This window comes from Felis catus, chromosome A2 (genome assembly GCF_018350175.1).
Source record: "Felis catus isolate Fca126 chromosome A2, F.catus_Fca126_mat1.0, whole genome shotgun sequence".
Taxonomy (NCBI): domain Eukaryota; kingdom Metazoa; phylum Chordata; class Mammalia; order Carnivora; family Felidae; genus Felis; species Felis catus.
This window is the reverse complement of record NC_058369.1, coordinates 5,726,531-5,749,811: the sequence shown is the minus strand read 5'-3', so window position 1 is coordinate 5,749,811 and position 23,281 is coordinate 5,726,531. Positions and strand designations below refer to the sequence as shown.

The 23,281-nt window shown below is 54.4% G+C and overlaps 1 protein-coding gene and 1 long non-coding RNA gene across 5 annotated transcripts in view; one reads left to right on the top strand and one right to left on the bottom strand.

Moving 5' to 3' along the window:
* Positions 1-14,664: 14,664 nt before the first annotated feature.
* Positions 14,665-16,611, bottom strand: LOC109494021. 2 transcript variants are annotated; one of them, XR_002738240.2, is made up of 3 exons: positions 16,008-16,611; positions 15,200-15,290; positions 14,665-14,879 (listed from the first exon to the last, which is right to left on the bottom strand). It is a non-coding gene; the product is annotated as an uncharacterized LOC109494021 (long non-coding RNA). The 2 variants fall into 2 exon arrangements; XR_002148584.3 differs by lacking the exon at positions 16,008-16,611 and having other exon boundaries at positions 15,200-15,488.
* Positions 16,612-16,751: 140 nt separating this feature from the next.
* Positions 16,752-23,281, top strand: part of CERS4 (ceramide synthase 4) — a 34,189-nt gene continuing 27,659 nt past the window's right edge. The window contains exon 1 of one of the 3 annotated variants that reach the window (XM_023244528.2): positions 16,752-16,904. The gene's annotated coding sequence lies outside the window, so the exon portion shown is untranslated. Of the gene's footprint in view, positions 16,905-17,227; positions 17,405-23,281 lie in introns of those variants that run through there. The other 2 variants (XM_023244535.2, XM_023244530.2) reach the window with 2 other exon arrangements.

Here is a 23,281-nt window from a genome sequence, read left to right as displayed (position 1 = left end):
CAAAGGGACACACGCAACCCCATGTTTATAGCAGCACCATCGACAACAGCCAAAGTATGGAAAGAGCCCAAATGTCCATGGATGGATGAATGGATAAAGAAGATGTGGTCTATATTTACAATGGAGTATTCCTCGGCAGTCAAAACGAATGAAATCTTGCCATTTGCAGCTATGTGGATGGAACTGGAGGGGATTATGCTAAGCGAAATTAGAGAAAGACAAATATCATATGACCTCACTCATATGAGGACTTTAAGACACAGAACAGATGAACATAAGGGAAGGGAAGCAAAAACAATATAAAAACAGGGAGGGGGCCAAAACAGAAGAGACTCATTATTAATGTTTTTTGACATTTATTTATTTTTGAGAGACAGAGCCAGAGCACAAGCAGGGGAGGGGCACCTGAAGATCGTGACCTGAGCTGAAGTCGGACGCTCAACCGACTGGGCCACCCAGGTGCCCCAACGTAGGAGACTCTTTTTTTTTTTTTAATTTTTTTTTCAACGTTTATTTATTTTTTGGGGACAGAGAGAGAGCATGAACGGGGGAGGGGCAGAGAGAGAGGGAGACACAGAATCAGAAACAGGCTCCAGGCTCTGAGCCATCATCAGCCCAGAGCCCGACGCGGGGCTCGAACTCCCGGACCGCGAGATCGTGACCTGGCTGAAGTCGGACGCTTAACCGACTGCGCCACCCAGGCGCCCCCTGTAGGAGACTCTTAAATACAGAGAACAAACTGAGGGTTGCTGGAGGGGTTGTGGGAGGGGGGATGGGCTAAATGCACAAGGAACATTAGGGAGGACGCGTGTTGGGATGAGCACTGAATGTTACACGCAGGGGATGAGTCACTGGAATCTACTCCTGAAATCATTATTGCACTGTATGCTAACTAACTTGGATATAAATTAAAAATAAATTTAAAAAATATAAATATCTAGGGGCACCTGGGTGGCTTAGTCAGTTAAGCATCCAACTCTTGATTTCGGCTCAGGTCACGATCTCACCGTCTGTGGGTTCGAGCCCCGCAATGGGCTCTGTGCTGACAGCTCGGAGCCCGAAGCCTGCTTTGGATTCTGTGTCTCCCTCTCTCTGACCCTCCCCTGCTCATGCTCTGTCTCTCTCTCTCTCTCTGTCAAACATAAATAAACATTAAAAAAATTGTTTAATTAAATTTCCAAAAATCAAACTACACCTTCCACGTAACTAGAAGGAAATAAAGGTGAATGGATTTCAAAGCTGTGCGATTTCAAAGCTCTTTCTAAGCTTAAGAGCAGTGGGAGGAATCAGAAAGGAATGCACTGGGTCGTCTCTTTAAAACTGAAAGCCCTTCCACGGATCGATTCATATTAATAGTCCAGCCAGGAGATGGAAAAGAGCATGGACAGAGAAGTCACAAACACCCGTGAAACAAGTGGGAGAGGAAAACACATCCGACCCCCGAATTCTCAGAGATGCTCACTGCTGGTGAAAAAGGAGACACCTTGTCGTCTGTTTGAACAGTGACGTTTGTTTTCTTTTTAATTACCGAATCTCGCGCTGGCTGGCTGCTTTCAGCACAAACTGCAGCCTTCTGGACAGCGTTTGGCAACGTGTACCAAGAATCATAAAATGTTTGCCTCGTTCAAGCTAGTATTTCCACTTCTGCGAATTCACTCCGCAGAAATATGAGAAGCAGGCAAATATTTGCCCATAACAGTACTCGCCGTAGCGTTATTTCTATACTCGGGTAACGCAAACTGAGGTACGCAGTTAGGTCAGCACCAGCACATGATGATTTGCACCTGAAACCAATATAACCCTGCCCGTTGGCTGTACTGGTATTAAAATAAAAAGTTGAATTAAAAAATAAAAATAAAATTAAAAATAACATGAGTGGGGTCCTGGGTGGCTCAGTCGGTTAAGCGTCTCTGTTTTGTGTTTTTTTTTTTAATAATAATTTTTTAAGTTTATTTATTTAGTGAGAGAGAGAGAGCAGGGGAGGGGCAGAGAGAGAAGGAGAGAGAGAGAGAATCCCAAGCAGGCTCTGCCCTGTCAGCTCGGAGCCGGATGCAGGGCTCGAACCCCCCAACCATGAGATCATAACCTGAGCCAAAACCAAGAGTCGATGCTCCACCGACTGAACCACCCGGGCACCCTTAAATGCCTGACTCTTGATTTCAGCCCAGGTCATGATCTCACTGTCATGAGATCGAGTCCTGCATCAGGCTCTGCTGAGTGTGGGCCTGCCTGGGGATTCTGTCTCTCCCTCTCTCTCTGCACCCCCCCCCCCTACTGGCGCATGTGCGTTCTCTCTCTCTCTCTCTCTCTCTCAAAATAAATAAGCAAACATTAAAAAAATAAGATGATGAAATCTATAATGCGGTCATCAAAAATGTGGACATTTTTAACAATATGAGAAGGTTTTTCTAACAATACAGAAGATTTTTTTCTTAAAAATATGGAAAGTGTTTTCATATAAAATTCTAAGTAAAAAAGCTTAGATGAAAAGAAAAAGCATATAGATGGAACCTAATTTTTTGTCTAGATTTTTCTGTGATTAAAAGTCTCATTGCCAGGGCCGCCTGGGTGACTCTGTTGGTTAGCTAAGTTGGTTAAGCTGACTCTTGGTTTCAGCTCTGGTCATGGTCTTATGGTTTGTGGGTTCAAGCCCTGAATGGGGCCCCACGCTACTGGTGTGGAATCTGCTTGGGATTCTCTCTCTCTGTCCCCCTCTCTCTCTCAAAATACATAAATAGACCTAGGGCACCTGGATGGCTCAGTCAGTCAAGTGTCCGACTTTGGCTCAGGTCACGACCTTGAGGTTTGTGATCTCGAGCCCCGTGTCGGGCTCTGTGCTGACAGCTCGGAGCCTGGAGCCTGCTTTGGATTCTGTGTCTCCTTCGCTCTCTGCCCCTCCCTCTCTCTCTCTCTCTCTCTCTCTCTCAAAAATAAATAAACATTAAAAAATAATAAACAGGGGCGCCTGGGTGGCGCCGTCAGTTAAGCGTCTGACTTTAGCCAGGTCACGATCTCGCGGTTCATGAGTTCGAGCCCCGCATCGGGCTCTGGGCTGATGGCTCGGAGCCTGGAGCCTGTTTCCGATTCTGTGTCTCCCTCTCTCTCTGCCCCTCCCCCGTTCATGCTCTGTCTCTCTCTGTCCCAAAAATAAATAAATGTTGAAAAAAAAATAAAAAAAAATAAACAAACAAACAAACAAACTTTAAAAAAATCCCGTTGCCAGGGCGCCCAGCTGGCTCGGTCAGCAGAGCATGAGACTCTTGATCCTGGAGTTGTGAGTTCGAGCCTGAAGTTGGGTAGAGATTACTTAAAAAATCTTTAGGGGCACCTGGGTGGCTCAGTCGGTTGAGCATCTGACTTCGGCTCAGGTCATGATCTCGTGGTCTGTGAGTTCAAGCCCTGCGTCGGGCTCTGTGCTGACAGCTCGGAGCCTGGAACCTGCTTCGGATTCTGGGTCTCCCTCTCTCTCTGTCCCTCCCCTGCTCACACTCTGTCTCTCTCTCTCTCTCTCTCAAAAATAAACATTAAAAAAAATTTTTTTAAGACAAATAAAAAATCTTTAAAAGAAAAATTCTGTTGCCTGGGGAGCAAGGAAACTCTCACGCGCTGCTAGTGGGGATGCAAAACAGTGCAGCCACTTTGGGAGACAGTTTGGCAGTTAGCCACAAAACTAAACATACTCTTACCATACGATCCAGCAGTCGCCTTCCTTGCTGTTTACCCAAAGGTGTCGAAAGCTATGCCCACCCAGAAACCTGCACACGGATGTTCGTAACAGCCTTCTTCATAATTGCCGAAACCTGGATGTCCGGCCGCGATGTCCGCCGGTGGGTGGATGGATAAGTAAACCGTGGGACACACGGACAAGAGAACATTATTCAGCGCTAAACAGACACGAGCCATCCAGCCACGAAAAGCCACGGGGGAACCTTAAACGCCTATCGCTAAGCGAAAGCAGCCAGTCTGAAAAGGCTACACGCTGTAGGATTCCAGCTCTGTGACGTTCTGGAAAAGGCAGAAGTGAAGAGACCGTGAAAACATCAGTCGTGCCAGGGGCTTGGGGGGAGGGAGGGATGAACAGGCAGAAGGCAGGGGAACTTTTAGGGCAGTGAAACTGTTGTGCGTGATGTCACAATGGCAGATTCATTCGTGGCGTGTGTGTCCAAACCCACAGAATGCACACCGCCCAGAGCCAGCTGTAAACCACAGATCTGGGAGATAATGATGTCAGTACAGGTCTCTCGACGGTAACAAAGGTGTCCCTCTGCCAGGTCGATATGGCATAGTCTATGCACATGTGGGCAGAAGGCTTATGGAGGTTCCCTGTACTTCCCACTCAGTTTTGCTGCGAACCTAATAAAGTCCATTAAACAATAAAATCGGGGCACCTGGGTGGCTCCGTGGGTTAAGCGTCCGACTTCAGCTCAGGCCATGATCTCACCGTTCGTGGGTTCGAGCCCCGCGCTGGGTGTAGAGATTACTTAAATAAATCAATAAACTTAAGTGTGGGGCGCCTGGATGGCTCAGTCAGTTGAGCGTTTGCCTCTTGATTTCCACTCAGGTCATGGTCTCAGGGTCGTGGGATCAAGGCCTGTGTCGGGCTCTGTGCTGGGTGTGGAGCCTGCTTGAGATTCTCTCTCTCTCTCTCTCTCTCTCTCTCTCTCTCTCTCTCTTTCCACCCCTTCCCCATTTGCACTCTCCCTCTCTGTCTCTCAAAATAAATACATAAACTTAAAAAAAAAATTCTCTCTCTCCCTCTGCCTCTCTCCTCTCCTCCACTGTGTTCTCTCTCTAAAAAAATCTTTAATGCAAAACATAAAAAAAAAAAAAATAGGGGAGCCTGGGTGGCTCAGTCCGTTGGGCAGCCAACTCTTGATTTCAGCTTGAGTCATGATCTCACAGTCATGAGATCAAGTCCCATGTCAGGCTCTGAGCTGGGCATAGATCCTGCTTGGGACTGTCTCTCTCTCTCTCTCTCTCTCTCTCCTTCTGCCTCTCTCCTACTTGCATGCATTCTCTCTCTCTCTCTCTTTCTCTCTCTCTCTCTCAAAAAAAATAAAAGGAAAGGAAAGAAAGGGAAATGAAAGAAAAGAAAAGAAAAGAAAAATGCCCTGCTATCCTGCAGACGATTTCCAAAGTCTACAGCTGACCCAGGGGCCCTTCCCTGTGGTGCCCCATATTGCCTGTGTCGCTGCAGCACAAATTCTGGTGACTCCTCACATCCACCAGCACCTCCCTCACCTGTGGCTCCTCCTAGGATCCCACCTCAGCAATGGTCGCATCAGTCAACCCTGACACTTAGCCCCAGAGATGAGGGCATCGCTTTCCGTTCCTGCCTTTCCCTCTCCTCCACTGAGCCGCCTAGATCTAGCGACCTTACCTCCTGAGTGCCTCCCAAAACTTCTTCCAGAATATTTGCTGTAAGAAATCTGACAAAGGACTTGTGTCCAGTATATATAAAGAGCTCCTACAAATCAACAAGAAAAAGGCAGAAACCCCAAAGGAAAAATGGGCCCTTCACAAAAGGTCGTCTCCAAACGGCCAATAAAATGGAACCATTTACTGCAGAGGCAGCAAAAAAAAAAAAAAAAAAAAAAAAAAATGGCCAGTGGGTTTTGAAAAAGAAATAACTGGGGCGCCTGGGTGGCTTGGTCGGTTAAGCGTCCGACTTCGGCTCAGGTCATGATCTCACGGTCCGTGAGTTCGAGCCCCGCGACGGGCTCTGTGCTGACAGCTCAGAGCCTGGAGCCTGTTTCAGATTCTGTGTCTCCCTCTCTCTGACCCTCCCCCTTTCATGCTCTGTCTCCCTCTGCCTCAAAAATAAATAAAGGTTAAAAAAAATTAAAAAAGAAAAAAAAAGAAATAACTTCTGAGAGGTGTCAGGGAGCCCAATACAAGGACTTTCTTGCAGTCACATGAAGAAATGGAATATTATACAGGAGTGAAGAAGGAATGACTAGCTCCCCCTCTCTATCTCTGTCTCAATATAAACGTATCCCCAAAACCTACTTCTGGGTGGAAAAAAAAGTTGTGTGATGATAATACAGTGTGATGCTATTTATATAAATTACATAACACACACACAATAGCATTATATGTTATATATGGTTTTTTCTCTTCCTGGTAAAGTAGACACAGATTATGGAAGTGGTTTTCGGTGGGGGGGGGGGGCAGTGATTTTTGTTCTGGGTACTTGCGTCTTTCAAGTGCGCTTCCCTGCGGTGGCCAGAGAAATCAGGTCACTGCAGATTGATGGCCGTGGAGTCTGGTGGCCAGAGTGGAGTGCGGCCGGATGGGCAACACAGCCGGGGGGCATCAGCGTGATGGAGGTGGCCAGGGGGACCGGAGGGACTAGAATGAAGGTAGCTCCGATGCCCCCATGTGTCCGGCATATAGAAAGCGTCCTTTACGGACCAAGAAGAGAAAGGCAGAAACTTCAAAGGAAAAATGGGCCCTTGGCAAAAGGTGATCTCCCAATGGCCAATAGGTAAACATATGCTTGACATCCCAAGTCATCAGGGAGATGTGAATTAAAACCAGAGTGTCAGGCACAATGACTGTATGCTGTTCAAAGTCAAGTTAGGGGTTACCCTGGGTGGGAGTGACAGGAAGGAGGGGTTCTAGGGGCTGCTGATATTCTCCCCTAGGTCTGTGTCCTGGCTACTTTTTTTTTTTTTTTTAATCTTTATTTATTTTTGAGAAAGCGAGAGACAGAGCACAAGCAGGGGAGGGGCAGAGAGAGAGGGCGACACAGAACCCGAAGCAGGCTCCACGCTCCGAGCTGTCAGCCCAGAGCCCGACGCGGGGCTTGAACTCACGGACCGTGAGATCATGACCCGAGCCAAAGTTGGATGCTTAACCCACTGAGCCACCCAGGCGCCCCTCAAAGTAAATAACTAAACTTGAAATAAAAGGTTCTAAAAGTTAAAAACCCTCCCCTTCTATCCTTCCGCCATATTCAGGCCTCATCAACTCTGCACAGGGCGACTCTCACGCTGCCCGACCTCTCCCCGGGCCCCAGCCCTCCTCCAGACAACCAGAGACTTGTGTCCCTCCCTGCTGTAAATCCTTCTATGGCTCCCTACCGCCCCGCAAGATTAGCTCCAAGTCTGTAAGGATTTTCCCGGCTCGGGTCCTGCTTCTTCTGCAGCCTTCCCTCTGCCTCCCCTCTCTGTTCTTTGCACCATTAAATTAACCTCCAGCCCCAAACATGCTGCTTCAAACCTCCACGCCTTGGCACCTGCCTTCCTCTTTGCCAGACTGCGTGGCGGGCGTGACACACTCTTGCCCTCCGAGGCTCACCCCAAGGCGCTCTGGGTTTTGCAAAATACAAAAGGAGGCTTTGAGTCTTGGGCAAAAGCTTAGTGGCTCACCCCCGGGTCCTTTCCTCCGGGGAAAGCCCCATCCCTCTGAGCCACACAGGGGGTCTCTCGGGCTGGGAAGAAGCCCCAAGCCTCCGCCCATCTCCAGCCTCCTACCCCAGCTCTGCTCGTCTGGCCTCGGATTTCTTCCTCTCTCCTCCTATTTCCGGAGGACTCTCCGCCCTCCCCCCCCCCCCCCCCCCCCCCCCGCCGGCAGCTCTCCGAAGGGGAAGTGAGGGGGAGGGGAGGGGATGGTGGGGGGGCTGGCGGAGAAAGTTCCAGGGAGGCGAGGTGAGGTCAGCCCCGCCCCGAGCTCACCCCCACCCCTCCCGCCCGCCAGCAGACCTTGGGCGACTCAGCCAACCCTGTCTCCTGCTCGCCTGCACCCCTTGCGCCTCCTGCCCCCCCCCACCCCAGCCCCTGTCCTCACCGGAACAAGTACTGGGCAGGCTTCACCCAGGGCGGCTAGCTTTTCACAGACACCAGTGGCTCGCTGGCTCCCAGTCTCAGCTCCGGTGCTCACAGGCTGTGTGACCTTGGGCCAGTGCCATACTGCTTTTGCCCCAGGATGGTCTAGAGGCCAAGTTCAAGGTCTGACTTGATCCTTCCGCGGGCCTCCACTGCCTGGATCCGGAGGGCGGCGGCAGGACAGGCCCAAGCCAGGTGGCCCAACTGTAGTTCAGTCCAGCCTCTCCCCATGCCCCCTCCTCTGGCCCTCACCCACAGGGACTGTCACCCATGGGGCCTCCTGCCATCCACGCCTCTCCTGGGGCTGACACCAGGGACTCCCCATCTCCAGTGCAGACGGAGACCCAAGACGGCTTCTAGGGCACCCCTCTCTCAGACACCAGCACCGTCCCTTAAGTCTGCTGTTGCCTTTGCCCGTCCCCCCCCCCCCCAGAGTCACCCACCTGGCCACCCAGCCAGAGAGGGACATCATGCTGGGCACAGTCCAGACCCACCCACCAGACCTCCCTCGCACCTCCTCTCCCTCCTTCCACAGGGTCCCACCAGCCTCCCACTCTCCACTGGGAAACAGGTTCCCGTATCTCTGTCCCCTGCACGCACCTGTCACGCTGCAGGCCCTGTGACCTCTCAGACTGCAAATCAGAGCACGACACTCTCCTATAGAAACCCAATCGTAGCTGCATGAAGGGTGAGCCCTGCGGCTGTTGAATGGCTTGAATGGCTTGAAGGGACAGTATCTCTCATGCTGCCCGTCCCCCCCCCCCCCCCAGGTCACACTGGGCTTTTGTTTCAGTGGGCCCTCCTCTTCCCTGCGCCCCGCCCCCCACATCCCTGCCCACCTGCCTCTTCAGCTGAGGGACATTCTGTCCTTGGGAACATCACCCTGACCTCCTACCCACGTCCTGAATATCCTGTGCTCTCCCCCTTCACACCCCCAGCACATTGACCTGGAATTGCCAAGGGGTCTCTTCATCAGCTTTGGCTCACTGGTCCCAGAGAAAAGTCCCTCCAATTAACACTGGCACCAAAAAGGCCGGAGCCAGAAACAAAAGGGTTGATTGGAAGGAACTGTTTCTTTTGAAAACAGAGTACAAATTATGACAAGGAATTCGTTCTACTTGAGAGTAAACAAGATGTGAGCTACAATGGAAACTACAGGCTAATTCTTGAAACAAACAGACAAAGAAATTAGTTCATTGGGGATTTTTTGGAAGGGCATCCCCCCCCAAACTGTGTTCAATAATTCACATTTTTAAAAAAAATTTTTTTTAACGTTTATTTATTTTTGAGACAGAGAGAGACAGAGCATGAACAGGGGAGGGTCAGAGAGAGGGAGACACAGAATCTGAAACAGGCTCCAGGCTCTGAGCTGTCAGCACAGAGCCTGACGCGGGGCTTGAACCCACAGACCGTGAGATCATGACCTGAGCCGAAGTCGGACGCTTAACCGACCAAGCCACCCAGGCGCCCCAATAATTCACATTTAATATTTCAATAGGATTCTGGAATCATTTGGGGGGAAATAGACGCACGCACACACACACACACACAGAAAATAAAACAAAAATGCTATTGTGGGTTGAATTGTGTCCCCCAGAAAGATATGTTGTGGTGGTACCTGGGAATGTGACCTTATTTCAAAATGGGATCTCTGCAGATGCAATCAAATTAAGATGAGGTCATCCCGGAGTAGAAGTGGCCACTAATCCAATGACGGCATAAGAGAAGTTTGGACACAAAGACACAGACGTGCACAGAGGGAAAATGGCCATGTGCCGAAATTGGAATGATGTGTCCACAAGCCGAGCAGTGCCAAGGATTGCCCACAGCAGTGGAAGCTGGAAGAGGCAGGAAAGATCGGTTCCCGGAGCCATCGGAGGGAGCACGGCCCCGTGGGCACCTTGATTTCAGACACTGAACTTTCAGCACTGTGAGAGGATTAAGCCTCCGCTGTGCGAGCTGCCCGGTTTGTGGCACTTTGTCATGGTGGCCCCAGGAAACCAGACACAGGTCTGCGTCTGACCATTTGGGGTTTGAGTCACTCTCCCTGGAGCAGGCTTGGCCACCTTCTCCATGTTTCGTTTATTCCTTAGACGGACCACAGGTTCCTCCTCCGTCAGTAACTTACCTGCATTTGGGTCCAGGTCCACAGCCACTCTCTTCCACCACGTGAAATCATACCAGGTCGCAAGACTGACCGTATCATGTTGTGATAGACTTGCATTGTTGTATTAACTTCAGGGGCAATGTTGACTATGTCCCACACCAGAGAACAATTGATTAAAGATTAAAAAAAAAATTAACAAAAAGATCGTTTTCTGTGGGTGCAGTTTGTTGCCGAAATAATCCTGAAGGTTCAGACGGAGTCTGATTTCCTAAGTCACCAATTTAGTAGTAAGTGGTTCTCATATTGTGACAACATTAGCTTCCCTCCACACCTTACAACCACCCTCCTTGCAGACGTGACGCCCCTAGTGGGCTCCCCAAAGTGCGCATCGAAAACACAGATGAGGCGGTGAATGCCCTTGGGACCACCGGGAGCATAAAACTTGGATCCCTACTTTACTTCAATATAAGTTCCTGATGGGTCAATGTTTTACATGGGGAAAGAAAATCATAAAAGTACTAGGGAACAAAAAAAACCACATGGGGGCCTTTTAAAATAGTAATTTGAGAGGCGCCTGGGTGGCTTGGTCGGTTATGCTCCGACTTCAGCCCAGGTCATGATCTCACGGTTCATGAGTTCAAGCCCCGCCTCGGGCTCTGTGCTGACAGCTCAGAGCCTGGAGCCTGCTTCAGATTCTGTGTCTCCCTCTCTCTCTGCCCCTCCCCTGTTCATGCTCTGTCTCTCTCTGTCTCAAAAAATAAATAAACGTTAAAAAAAATATAGTAATTTGAGAATAGGTAAGGTCTTCCTACAAAAAATAATTAAACGCAAAAGCTGCAAAGGAAAAAGGTGAGTTCAACTTCCTAAAAATCCTTAGAGGTGCATGGGAAGGGAAGATTATAAACAAGCTAAAACTACAACAAACTGGGAGGGCGAGGGGAATATTGCGGCTTGTATCAGAGAATAAGTAATTTCCTTAATATTAAAAAGAACTTCATTGAAAAAAAAAATTTAAAAAAAAAAAAAAAAAGAACTTCAGGGCAACTGGTTGGTTCAGTTAGGGGAATGTGCAACTCTTGACCTCAGGGTCATGCATTCAAGCCCCATCTTGGGCATAAAGCTTACTTAAAAAAATAAAAAGTAGGAGCACCTGAGTGGCTCAGTTGGTTAAGCATCCGACTTCGGCTCAGGTCATGATCTCACGGTTCATGAATTCAAGCCCCACCTCGGGCTCTGTGCTGACAGCTCAGAGCCTGGAGCCTGCTTCAGATTCTGTGTGTCTCTCTCTCTCCAAAATGAGTAAATGTTAAAATTTTTTTTTAAAAAAGTGGGGTGGCTGGGTGACTCAGTCAGTGAAGCGTTCTACTCTTGATCCCAGCTCAGGTCTTGATATCAGGGTTGTGAGTTCAAGCCCTGCATTGGGCTCCCAGGAACATTAAGTTAAAAAACAAGGTTCAGTTTCCTCAAAAAGTTAAACGTAGAATTATTGTATAAGCCAGCGATCCCTCTTCTGGGTATCCCTGGAAAGCAGGGACTCAAAGAGATATTTGTGCACCCATGTTCCCAGCAGCGTGATCACAATGGCCAGCGGGTGGAAACAACCCAAGTGTCCATTAACGGACGAATGAATAAATCATGTGGTCCATTCATACCGTGGAATACTACTCAGCCATTAAAAAGAATAAAGTTCTGAAACGTGGATAAGCCTTGAAAACGTTACGCTAAATGAACCAAGCCAGACTCAGAAGGACAAATACCGTAGGATTCCACTTATATAAGATACCTCAAATGGGTAAATTCGTAGAGACAGAGTGTAGACGGCAGGTGCCAGGGACTGGAGTAGGGGTTAGGGAGTCAGTGTTTAATGGGGACATAATCTCAAGTGTGGAAAGATGAGAAAGTTCTGGAGATGGATGGTGGGGGTGGTTGCACAACCGTGTGAATATCTTAGTGCCACCGAGCTGTGCACTTAAAAATGGCTACAACAGGGGGCGCCTGGCTGGCTCCGTTGGAAGAGTATGTGACTCTTGATCTTGGGGCTGTGAGTTCAAGCCCTACGTTGGGTGTAGAGATTACTAAACACAAATTTAAACACTTTAAAAAATGGTTACAGTGGTACATTTCATGCTATATACATTTTACCTCATTTTTTTAAAAAGGGGACTACATAAGATGCAATTGTTTGTTTAAAAAAAGAGAAGAAAATGGGGCATGTTGTGGGCTCAGTCAGTGGAGTGTGTGACTCTTGATCTCGGGGTTGTGGGTTCAAGCCCCAAGTTGGGTGTGGAGATTATTTTTTTTTTAACGTTTATTTATTTTTGAGACAGAGAGAGACAGAGCATGAACAGGGGAGGGGCAGAGAGAGAGGGAGACACAGAATCTGAAACAGGCTCCAGGCTCTGAGCTGTCAGCACAGAGCCCGACGCGGGGCTTGAACTCACGGACCGTGAGATCATGACCTGAGCCGAAGTCGGACGCTTAACCGACCAAGCCACCCAGGAGCCCCCAAGATTATTTTTTTTAAATAAAATAGGGGCGCCCGGGTGGCTCAGTCGGTTAAGCGTCTGACTTCGGCTCAGGTCATGATCATGCAGCTTGTGGGTTTGAGCCCCGCGTGGGGCTCTGTGCTGACAACTCAGAGCCTGGGGCCTGCTTTGGATTCTATGTCTCTCTCTCTCTCTCTCTCTCTCTCTCTCTCTCTCTGCCCCTCCCCCACTCACACTCTCTCTCTCCTTCAAAAATAAACGTTAAAAATAATAATAATAAAATAAAAAGAGTGAGGGATGTGAGTCTGCCAGGGCTGAGGGAAGGTGAGGGGTGAGGGTCCTCTGTGACCCTACCCCAGTGCCCCCCCCAAAACTAGCAAAAGGAAAGAAAGCGGGGGCTGACAGAGAATAAGAGGTCAAGAGAAGCTCAGTTCAAGCTTCCTCTCTGGCTGTGTGGCCTCGGGCAGCTAACTGCACCACTCTGGGCTTGTGTCGTCGTCTGTGGAAATGGGAATTTTTTTTTAAATGTTTATTTTATTTTTGAGAGAGAGAGAGAAAGCACAAGTGGGGGGGGGGCAGAGAGAGAGAGACATAGAATCCAAAGCGGACTCCAGGCTCTGAGCTGTCAGCACAGAGCCCGACGCGGGGCTCGAACTCACAAACCATGAGAATAGGACCCGAGCAGAAGTCGAACGTTTAACCGAATGAGCCACCCAGGCGCCCCTGAAATGGGAATTTTTAATGCACTTGCTCCACAGACAGGGGTGGGTATGTTCGTCTCTATAAAGCTCCCAGCACGGGAGCCTCGTCATGCTGTTCCCTGCCCGGCTGCTGGGAACCTCAGGCTGGCAGGCAGGCGTCACCCACTCAAGTGGGTTATCCTGCCGACACTGGGAAGCTGGCGGGGCCCTTGGGGAGGCAGCAGCAGGATGGAAGGAGGCAGAGTCGCTCCAGGGAGAACAGCTCAGTATCCCCCCTCCCACCCCCTACCCCCCACCGTGGCCGGAGAAGTTGAAGCTGTGTGCGTCCAGTCAGACACTCACGTACAGACACCCCAGAAACACAGAGACACCCCTGCAGGCAGACACACACACACACACACACACACACGCAGAAACACAGAGACCCAGAGGGACCTGGAGACACGCAGACAAGGAGGCAGGCCGACTCACAGACATACCCAGTAGGCCCTCTTCAGAGCCCTTCTTGGAAAACTTCATTTCCCACCTTGCCTCGCCCCATCCTCTCTGCCCTTAAGGAACATCTGTGAAACACCCACTGGGTACCGGGCCCTGTTTCAACGTTAGGGTTACTGGGGGATCAAGATGGGACCCCCCCCCACCCCCCAGCCTTGAGGGGTGGACATTTTCCAGGAGGAGGCTGTCAGGCACAGGATAAAAAAGGAACTGAGAGGGAGGGCTGGGGAGATACAGCTGGGGGGGGGGGCGGTGGCAGGCAGGGGGTGGCAGGATGGGTGACAGAGTGAACCTCTGACTAAAGGCCCAAGGGATGGCAGGAGGGGGCCACGCGGACTGGCAAGAAGAAGGAAAAGTGTTCCAGGCAGGAGGAACAGACAGCATAAAGGCTTCTCCACCCACCCCATCCGACCCATCCCAGCCCTCCCCAGCCCTGACTCAGGCCACTTGGATGAAACAGCATGGAGGCAGGGGTCCCTCCACCTATCTGTCCCCCAGATGGCCTGGTTCTCTTCCATTCCACAGATGAGGACACCTTGGGGCTCAGAGAGGCTGTGTCACACACCCGAGTTCACACAGCACAAACATGAGCCCAGGACTGTCTGAACTGGGGGCTCCTGCCTTTGGGGAGAGGAGCCCCCCACTGAGGACAGAGGTCTTGTTTGGCAAAGGCTAGGCCAGGGAGGACAGCCAGACAGAGAGGCCTGGGACAGCAGGCCTGGCGTGAGTTGGGCACTGCAGGGCACAGAGAGGCAGTGACAGACAGACTTGTGGGATTTCAGTCCCCACCCTGCTGGAACAAGGGAGCAGCAGCCCCAGAGACCCCCAGAGGGGCCCAGAGGTCTGGAGGGGTGGGTGATGGGTGCATGCTGCAGGGGTTGTGTGTCTGACCTGGATGGGGCCTCAGACTGCTGATTTGGAAACTGAGTCCAGATGTGTGTGTGTGTGTGGGGGGGGGTGGTTCTGAGAGCACAAGCAGGACTCTGGGTGGGAGGTTGGGGGTCTGAGTCTCCTATCGCTGCCGTAACAAGTCAGCACTCACTTGGTGGCTTAAAAGAACACAGTTATCTGACAGTTCTGGAGGTCAGAAGTCCAAAACGGGTCTCACTGGGCTGAAATCCAGGTGTCCACAGGGCCACATTTTCCTTCTGGAAGCTCCTGGGGAGAAGGTGTTTCCGGCTTCTAGAAGCATCTGCGTTCCTTGGCTCATGGCCCCTTTCTTCATCTTCAGATAGTACAGCATCTTCCACCTGGGTCTGCCCTTCAGGCACAAAAGGTGTGAAAACCCGGAGGGGAGGGGGAAGCAAGGCGCTCCCCCTCTCTGCCTCTGGTCCCAGCTTTGGGCCTCCCTAGGGTTCCCGCTCCCCCTCCCCAGACACCCCACACTGGGCTCTCGGGCTTAGAAACTCCCACCGACCAGATCCTGGCCTCCCCTGACGCCCAGAGCCCTGTCCGTATCCCTTCCACCAGGCCCCAGCGGCCCCCACGGCAGAGTCCAATTTGAAGTCTGATTGTGCCTCTCCTGGGAGAGCCCTGGAGGGCCTTGGTGGCTGGCCCCACCCTGCTGCCCTCTTCACTCACCTCTGGACTCTAACTCCACTTAATGCCACCATCCATTCACCTCTCAGGGTTCAGATGTCACCCCCTCCAGGAAGCCTGTCCTGAATACTCCCTGCTCACACATGGGGTGGGGGCAGGAGAAAGGAGGGCATAGGGTAGCCAAGAAATCTGTCCCTGACCCTGGCCCACCCAAATCCTCTTTCAGGGGCCTCCCCCTCTACTTCTCCAGGGATCTGCTGCTTCTCCCCTGGGGCCTGGACTCCCCCCTTCCACAATGTCTCCAGTTACTATTAATACAGACGACTGTCACGTTCTGAGCGCCCCCCCCCCCCCCCCAGGTGCAAGGCGATAAAACCGCAGCTCCTGGGCCCTGCAACTGGGAAAGTGGTTTTATGGCCCTTCCTCTCCCCCGTGCACAAAGGAGCTCTTGGGAGCACAGGGGGAGGGAGGGAGGGAGAGTTTGAGGGAGAAGGACGCGCACATCTGAAAAGAGAAAAAAATAGTCTCGTGGAGGAAACACCAAGTGCAGAGACCAGAAGCGGGTTGGCAGGCACAGGCTCTCTGGCCCCTCTTGCTTCCCATGTGTGGAAATCAAATCTCAGCAACGTGAAGCAACCGGCTTAGGGCCCCACGCCCAAGAGGCCGGGCCTTCTCCCTCCCTCGCCCTGGATGTGCTTCAAGGAGAGGCTTATTGTTCAAAGGTGAAGCCACTTGGTGAGGGACCGTTGACCAGCAGCTCTGGAACCCCCTTCCCTTCGGCTGGGGCAGCTGGGCCGTGAGCACCGCCCCCCTCCCTCCCCGGGGTACGACCCAGGCGCTCACAGACTACCTGCGCCCCATCCAGGATCGGCTTCCGTTCAAGGCTTGCCGGGGCTCCCTGCTCCCGCGCACTGCTGACCCCGGGTCACTTTCGCTTCCATCCGGCAAGAGAGGGCTGGGGGCTGCCCCACCACCCACGCGGGCCTGTCTCCCCTGCTCTGCCTCCTGACCCCCCGCACCCCACCCGCCCGCCTGCCCTCCGCTACGCCCAACCTCCCAACTGGGCAGTTAGTGGGCTTCTGCGCGCGCTTCCGCCCCTCGCCTCCGAACTGGGGCGGCTCGGTCTTCAATCTGGGACAAGTGGGGGAACCCGAGGTGGCTTCTGAGGCCGGAGACAGTCCGGGCCTCCCCAGCAATCGATGCCCGGCCGGCCCGTGTGCTCCCGCGATCAGGGCACACGCGGTGTGGGTGCAGATGCGCGGGTCTGGGCGGGGCCAGAAGAGGGGACCCGGCAGGAGGGGATCGCGCGGACGTGCGGCGAGCGGAACGGAACCAGGAGCCAGACTGAGCGCCGAAGGTGCTGGGTTCAAAGGAGAGAGATAAGGCGCAGCCCGGGGACCTGCCGCTGGCTCTCGGCCAGGCGCGCCTCCGGACAGGCCTGGAGCGGGGGTGGGGGTGGGGGCGGGCCTGGGGGCGGAGCTAGGCCGGGGCCCGCGGCGCGGGGCGGGGGGTCCGGGAAGCGGTCCAGTCCGCGGAGGGGGCCGAGCGCCGCCCGGACCCCGCGCCCCGCAGGGGCCCGCCCCGGCCCGGCCCCGCCCCTCCAGGCCCCGCCCCCCCACCCCTGCCTACCTCCTGGGCCCGCGGCGGAGGGGGCCCCGGGAGCAGAGTCCCGCTGCCGCGTGCGGGCCGCGCCTGCTCCTTCCTCTCCGCGTCCGTCCCCGCTGCGCCCCGCCGCCTGCGCCCCCAGGTAAGCGAGCGCCCCGCGCCCCGAACGCCTCCCGGAACGCCACCCTCGCGGCGAGCCCCGGCCCCGCCTCCGCGGCCATGGCGGCCCCGGTCCCCATCACCGCGCCCCCGGGCGGCCTCTCGGCGCTTCCCATCCGGTCCCAGGCCCCGGCCGCCGCCCCGAGCGAGCCCTGCTCCCCCGAGGGTCGCGGCGCCGCGAGCGCCGGGGACGCGGCTGCGAGGCGGGCGGGAGTGGGGGCGAGCCCGGCGCGGCGACGGGGGTGGGGGTGGGGGGGGCATCCGGATGTGTGAACGCGAGCAGCGCCGCGGGCGTGTGGGTCTGACACCCGCGAGCCCACACCGAGCGCCTGCGTGGGGGCCACCGACGTGCCCGCGCTGGGGGCGCAGCCGGGGCCCTGGCCTCGCAGCCCGGCCGCGTAGACGGCTGGCAGCGGCGTAAACAGACTCGGATCGCTCCAGCCCGCGCTGAGTGCGGGGAAGACGACACCTCGGGGAGACGGGGTAAGGGGTGGGGGACGGATTGTCAGAGGAGGTGTCATCCGGGCTGAGTGGACCCGCCAGCGAGGGCTGCTGAGGCCCAGGAAGCACCCAGATTCCGAGGCGGGGCCCAGCCCGGTGTGTCTGCGAGGCAGAAAGGAGGCCAGCGTGGCTGGAGCGCGGAGAGGGAGGCTTGGAGGTGGGGAGAGTTTGGCCCGAGCCTCGAAGATGGCGGGGAGTGAGTGAATTCCACTCTCGGGTGGGGGGGGGGGCACGGGAGGCTTAGAGCCAAGTGAGCTCCCCGGTCGTGTTGTGTCTTAGGAAGATCCCGTGCTGTGGGCAGGAGGGATGGGAGGAGGCCCGGGAGGAGGCTGCTGGTTTGCACCCCTCTGGAAGGAGCGGTGGAAAGCGGGGGGGGGGGGGGGGGGGGGGGTGCATCCTGGCAGAAGACGTCCTCTGCATTCCCTGCCTGCTTAGAAGTGGGGCGTGAAGTAACATGCTGGGAGGAGATTTCTGGCACTGGCAGCTGGGGGCATGCAGGGGCCTTTCATTCCGCGATGGGGAAACTGAGGGAGAAGCAGGTGGGGTGGGGCTGTTGTGGCCGCGTCTGACTGGCGAACCCCCTGAAATGCCGCCCGATGGGGGAGGCTCCTGGAGACCAACTCCACACCCAGGGGAGGTGTCCAGCGGCCGAGTGCAGGGGCCACGCTGGCCCCACTAGGGTGACCTGGGTCTCTTCTAGGGAGGCTGCCTGAGGAACACATTCTGGAGGGTGGGGTTGCCTCTGAAGCTCCCCAGGCTCAACTCAGCCCCCTTCCAAGAGCAGCTGCTGTGAATCAGCATGGCTGGGGCAGGGGTACGAGGAGCCTCACGCAGCACACCTGAGCCGGGGCGGGCCAAGCCAGGACGTTCCGTGCCTTTCCAGCTCACCTACTCCCAATGCGGGTTCTCGAGAGGGGAAGGGAGAGGCGGGAGGAGTGAGCTGGGAGATTTGGTCACTGAACTGGCCTTGTGACCCTAGGGAAAGTTTTCTGAGCTTCTGTTTGCCCATCTGTAAAATGGGTCAGTAGAACCTATCCCTGGGAATGTTGTTCTGATCAGAGGAAGCCTTGGCTAGGAAAGGACTTGGCTGATCCCCCCCCCCCCCCCCGCAGCCTCACGCCTGAGGGGTTGGGGGAGGGCTCCAGAGCCAGTGGGAGTGCACAGCCTGAGGAGCCCCCATTTCTGCCTGCTCTCAGAAATGGGAGCGCTGTGTAACTGCGCCCACCTCCAGACCCAGGGCCTGCCTTCCGCAGACTGAGTGAGTCAGGCGTGTCAAGTGTTTGGTTGGCCCAGCGCCTGGCTTGGAGTGATCACTCGGCCCAGGAGCCACTGGGCTCCTGTATTTGGCAGGGGGGAGCGGGAACGGGCCATCACCCTTGGGATGCCCACAGGAAAGCAGGCATGGGGGGGCGGGGCGCATGCTCCTCTCTTATCTGGGCACCGCAGGCTGTCCCCTTTCCGGCTGTCCGGAGGCTGCCTCTGACCTTGTCCTGCCTGTATGAGTTCAGTGCCCTCAGGCTAGTGACTTCACCTCCTTCTCGCCTCAGTTTCTTCACCTGTAAAATGGAAATAATAGCAGTCATCACCTCAGAGGCGAGTGTGGTGGGTAGCTGCTAATAAGCACCTGATGAAACAGCAGACGCCTGGATGTGTGGGGGAAGGGAGCCCAGAGGAGGGGCCTGATTCAGCCTGGGGAGGGGTCAGGGAAGGCTTCTCGGAGGAGGTGACCATTGGTGGGTCACTGAGGACGCCTAAGAGGTAACAGAGCAGAGAGACTCCAGTGGGGAGAGACTGGGGGGTGCATGGGAGGAGCCACAAGCAGGAGCTGAGACCAGCATGGAAGCAGCTGACTGGTCCAGATCGCGATGGAGCTGAGTGAGAGGTGCCTGGATCCTGGAGAGATTTGAAGGGGGTGGGGGTGGGGGGCGGAGTGGAACGGCCACTGATTGGGGAACAGGTTCGGGTACGAGTTCAGGTACTGACTGTTTGCAGCATTTGGAAATTGTGTCCCTGCTCCGCAGCCGGGTTGGAGGCGGGCTTTGGAGAAGCGAGGCTGGAGGTTGGGAGAGGTCCCCATGGGGGGTGGGGGGGGGGGATAGAGAGAGGGCAGGACGAAATGGAGTAGGTGGCAAGGGCTCTGGGGAAAAAGGAGGAAGGGCGCCAGTGGCTCAATGGGTTAACCGTCCACTCTAGATCTCGGCTCAGGTCGTGATGTCAGGGTTGGTGGGATCGAGCCCCTCTTTGGGCTCTGTGCTGACAGTGCAGAGCCTGCTTGGGATTCTGTCTCTGCCTCTCACCTGCGCGTATGCGCACGCGTGCACCCTCTCTCTCTCTCTCAAAATAAATAAACGTTTAAAAAAAAAAAAAAAAAGAAGGAAATGGCCAGCCCAGCTGAGTTTCTGAATCCTCTGCATGAATAATTCAGTGGCAGGACTTCTACTCCCTTACTTGACTGTCCTTCGCACCCTCACCCCACCCCACCCCAGATGGGCTCTTTTTTTTTTTTTTTAAGTGTATTTTATTTACTTTTGAGAGAGGGAGAGAGAGCGCCAGGGTGCATGCCAGCACACAAGCAGGGGAGGGGCAGAGAGAGAGAGAGAGAGAGAGAGAGAGAGAGAGAGAGAGAGAGAGAATCCCAAGCAGGCTCAGCACGGAGCCTGATGCGGGGCTCCAACTCCTGATCATGACCTGAGCCACAATCGAGAGTCCGACGTTCAACCACCTGAGCCACCTAAATGCCCCCAGATGGACTCTTCTTTGCCACCCTTGAAGAGGCTCTGACCAGAGTGGCATCTGGGAGGTCTTTCTCCTCCTTCAATCTCGACTTTATACCTTTGTTAATATGAGGCTGTCACCCCAGTTCCCCACAATGAATGGCCGGGAGCTTGTTCTCTCCCCATCCCATGTTGGGCTCCCAAACGCGTATTTTGCCCCAGGATCCCCTGACCGTGTGTCTGAGGAGGGGGGCCACGTGCCTGCCAGCCACACCTTGGAGAACCCCTCTGCCCTGCGCTTGGCCCCACCCCTCTTCACCCTTACGTCCGTCATTTCTTCATCCAGCATGCATTTATGAAGTGCCTGCACCGGGAGGCACCGGGGACGAGCGGTGCACCAAAGGAAGCTTCCTTGCTGCACACTACTTGGAGGAGTAATGTTGGGGGGGGGGGGGGGGGGGGGGGCTGGAGCAGAGGGAGCAAGGGGGAGAGTGGGCAGAGGGGCAGACGACGAGACTGAAGGTCTCAGGGCTCCCGGGTCCAGTAACAGCAGGCCCTGGAAGGGTCCTCGCTTGAAGGGTAAGAGGAGTTGAGCCCTACCTCTTTGCAGTTTGCAGGGGCATTGCTTGGCTGCTTTGTGGCCTCCCTACGGTGGTCATTTCTGGAACCCTGATAGCTGAGGCGGCTGCTGACAGGAGGAAGGGAGCAAATCCACCCCCTATCCCAGCGGGGTGGGGGGCAGGCTTCCGCCTTCCCCCTGCATATGGTGGGGCTCAGCTGACCTGGGAGACTTCTCGGAAGCACTGAAGTAGCCAGGGAGAGGGCTCAGGTGGGGGTATGGAGGGAGGGGGCAGCGGCAGTGACAGGCAGGGCCCCGAGCTGGGGGTTGGAGCGGGACACTCTCAGAGAGGGGACAGGGATGCCGGGATGGCGGTCAGCAAACACCAAAGCAGGAGTGTCGTGAGGGTGGCCCTGCCATCGGCCTGCTGTCACTCCCTTTGCAGGTGGAGGAGAAAGGACTCGGCCCCCTCCCCCGCCCCTCCCTGTAAGGCGTGTGGACGAGGGCCTGGTCACCTGGATCTGCTTCCCCTTCCCACCCCCACTGCTGAGCCAGGCAGACCCCAAACCCTACCAGCTTCAGAGGCTTTAATGAGAGGATTCAGAGCCTCAGACTCTGGAACCTAGATTGGTTGGGGGTCCTGCTGAGAGCCAAGATGCTGTGGCCACGACTGCCCTCCCCACCCCCATCCCTGTCCACACTGGGGATGGGTGTGCCTAAGGGCAGTTCTTTTTGGCCCTGGCTCAGTTATGACGACGATCCCCGCAGGCGCTGAGGAGCCACCGCGGGCGCAAGGGAGTCTCACTAAACTATTAGGAGATGGCAGGGGACAAAGTGACAGAGAGGGAGAGCAGGCAGGATGAGCTCTGGAAACATCTGCGTCTGGACCTCCTTTTTCCATCTGAGATGTTGGTGAGGGCGGGTCTTAGTATAAGGCTGTCGCCCCCCTGCCCTGACCTCTTCCCACATGCCCCTCTGTTCCTGTGGGCTTCCTCTCTGTGCCTCGAAGCTACTGCACATGGCCCGGCCTCAGGGCCTTTACACAGCCTGTCCCCTTTGCCGAGAATGCTCTATCCCTGTGGCTTCCTCGTGTCTTCTTAGACCATCCTGACCTTCCTGTTTAAAATTGCAGCCCCACTGCCCATTTCTGATCTCTTTTCCTGCCCTATTTTTCTCTCCACTATCCAGAATAATGAAATAAATTAATAATAAAATGTATAGTATTTGCCACCCCCAACCCTCACCCCGTCCAGGACCTCTGCTCCATGAGGGCTGGGATCCTCATTTAGTGTGTTTCCTGCTATGACCCCAGCCCCCTGGCATACAATGAGTGTGTGTGTGTGTGTGTGTGTGTGTGTGTGTGTGTGTGTGTTGGGGGGGGGGGGTGTGGAGTGGCTAGCCAGAGACTGGAAGCAGCTGAGGGCAATTTAGGCCCCGAGTCAGGACACTCGGAACTTTCCCACATGTTCCTAGAATTTTCCAGAAATGCATTCAGAGTAAGAGGCTGGGGGGGGGGGGGGGCAGAGCCTCTCTGAGGAGGTCACTTTTTCCCCCTCTTGATGGATTTCGAATCTTTCACTTTTGTATTTTTTTAACGTTTGTTTATTTTTGAGAGAGAGAGAGAGAGAGCATGAGCAGGGGAAGGGCAGAGAGAGAGGGAGACCCAGAATCCGAAGCAGGCTCCGTGCTGTCAGCGGGGCTCTGTCCCCACGAACGGTGAGATAATGGCCTGAGCAGAAATCAAGAGTCAGAGGCTTACCCAACTGAGCCACCCAGGTGCCCCTGAATCTTTCACTTTTGAATAAAAAGAAAAAGGTTTTGGTGGGCCATTATCCCGGACAAATGCCAGGACCCTTGAGGATGTACGTTATCAGTGCTGTTTCGCAAAGGGGCTCATTTCTGACACTAAAGTCCAGTGTCTCCACGGCCATGTCTCCCTTTCACGTGCGTGGAGGGTCCAGAGGTTCCCCTGGTCTGCACATTCTGAGGAGGCGTGGTTGTACCCGTGCACATGCTTGGAGTAATTGTGTATTTACTGTAACCTTCTTACACGATGAAATTCACAGCACTCTGCAGAAATGGTGCGATTGATGCACTGGGATGTGTTTCTTAACTCTAAGAGCCCAGAGGACTAGCACGGGAAACAAAGCCTCGTACTTACATGCCTGAGTGAGTGGTTGGTCCTACGTTTTGGTGAAGTTGGCTCTGGGGGCTGAGGATTTTCAGACAGCAAGAGAGAGCCGTGGCGCTTGCGTTGATGACATGTCAAAGATGCTTGTGGTAACTTCTGGATCGAGACGGGGCGGGGGGGTGAGCCACAGGGCAGGTAGCTGCTCACCTGTTTCAACCTTGGACAGTATTCCTCCGAGACTCAGTGAACATACCTGATTGAAATTCTGGAAATAGGTGAAGGGGTCGCGGCTTGGGACCTTGGGGAAATCTGACAAGCACGTAAGTCATTTGCACACAGCGTTGCTCAAATATTGCCTAGAGATCGGGCACAGAGTATTTAGAAACCAAAACTGCATGGGTATGTGCAGCCACTGACTTTTTCATTCATAGGATAGTTCACTCCTGCTTCGGAGG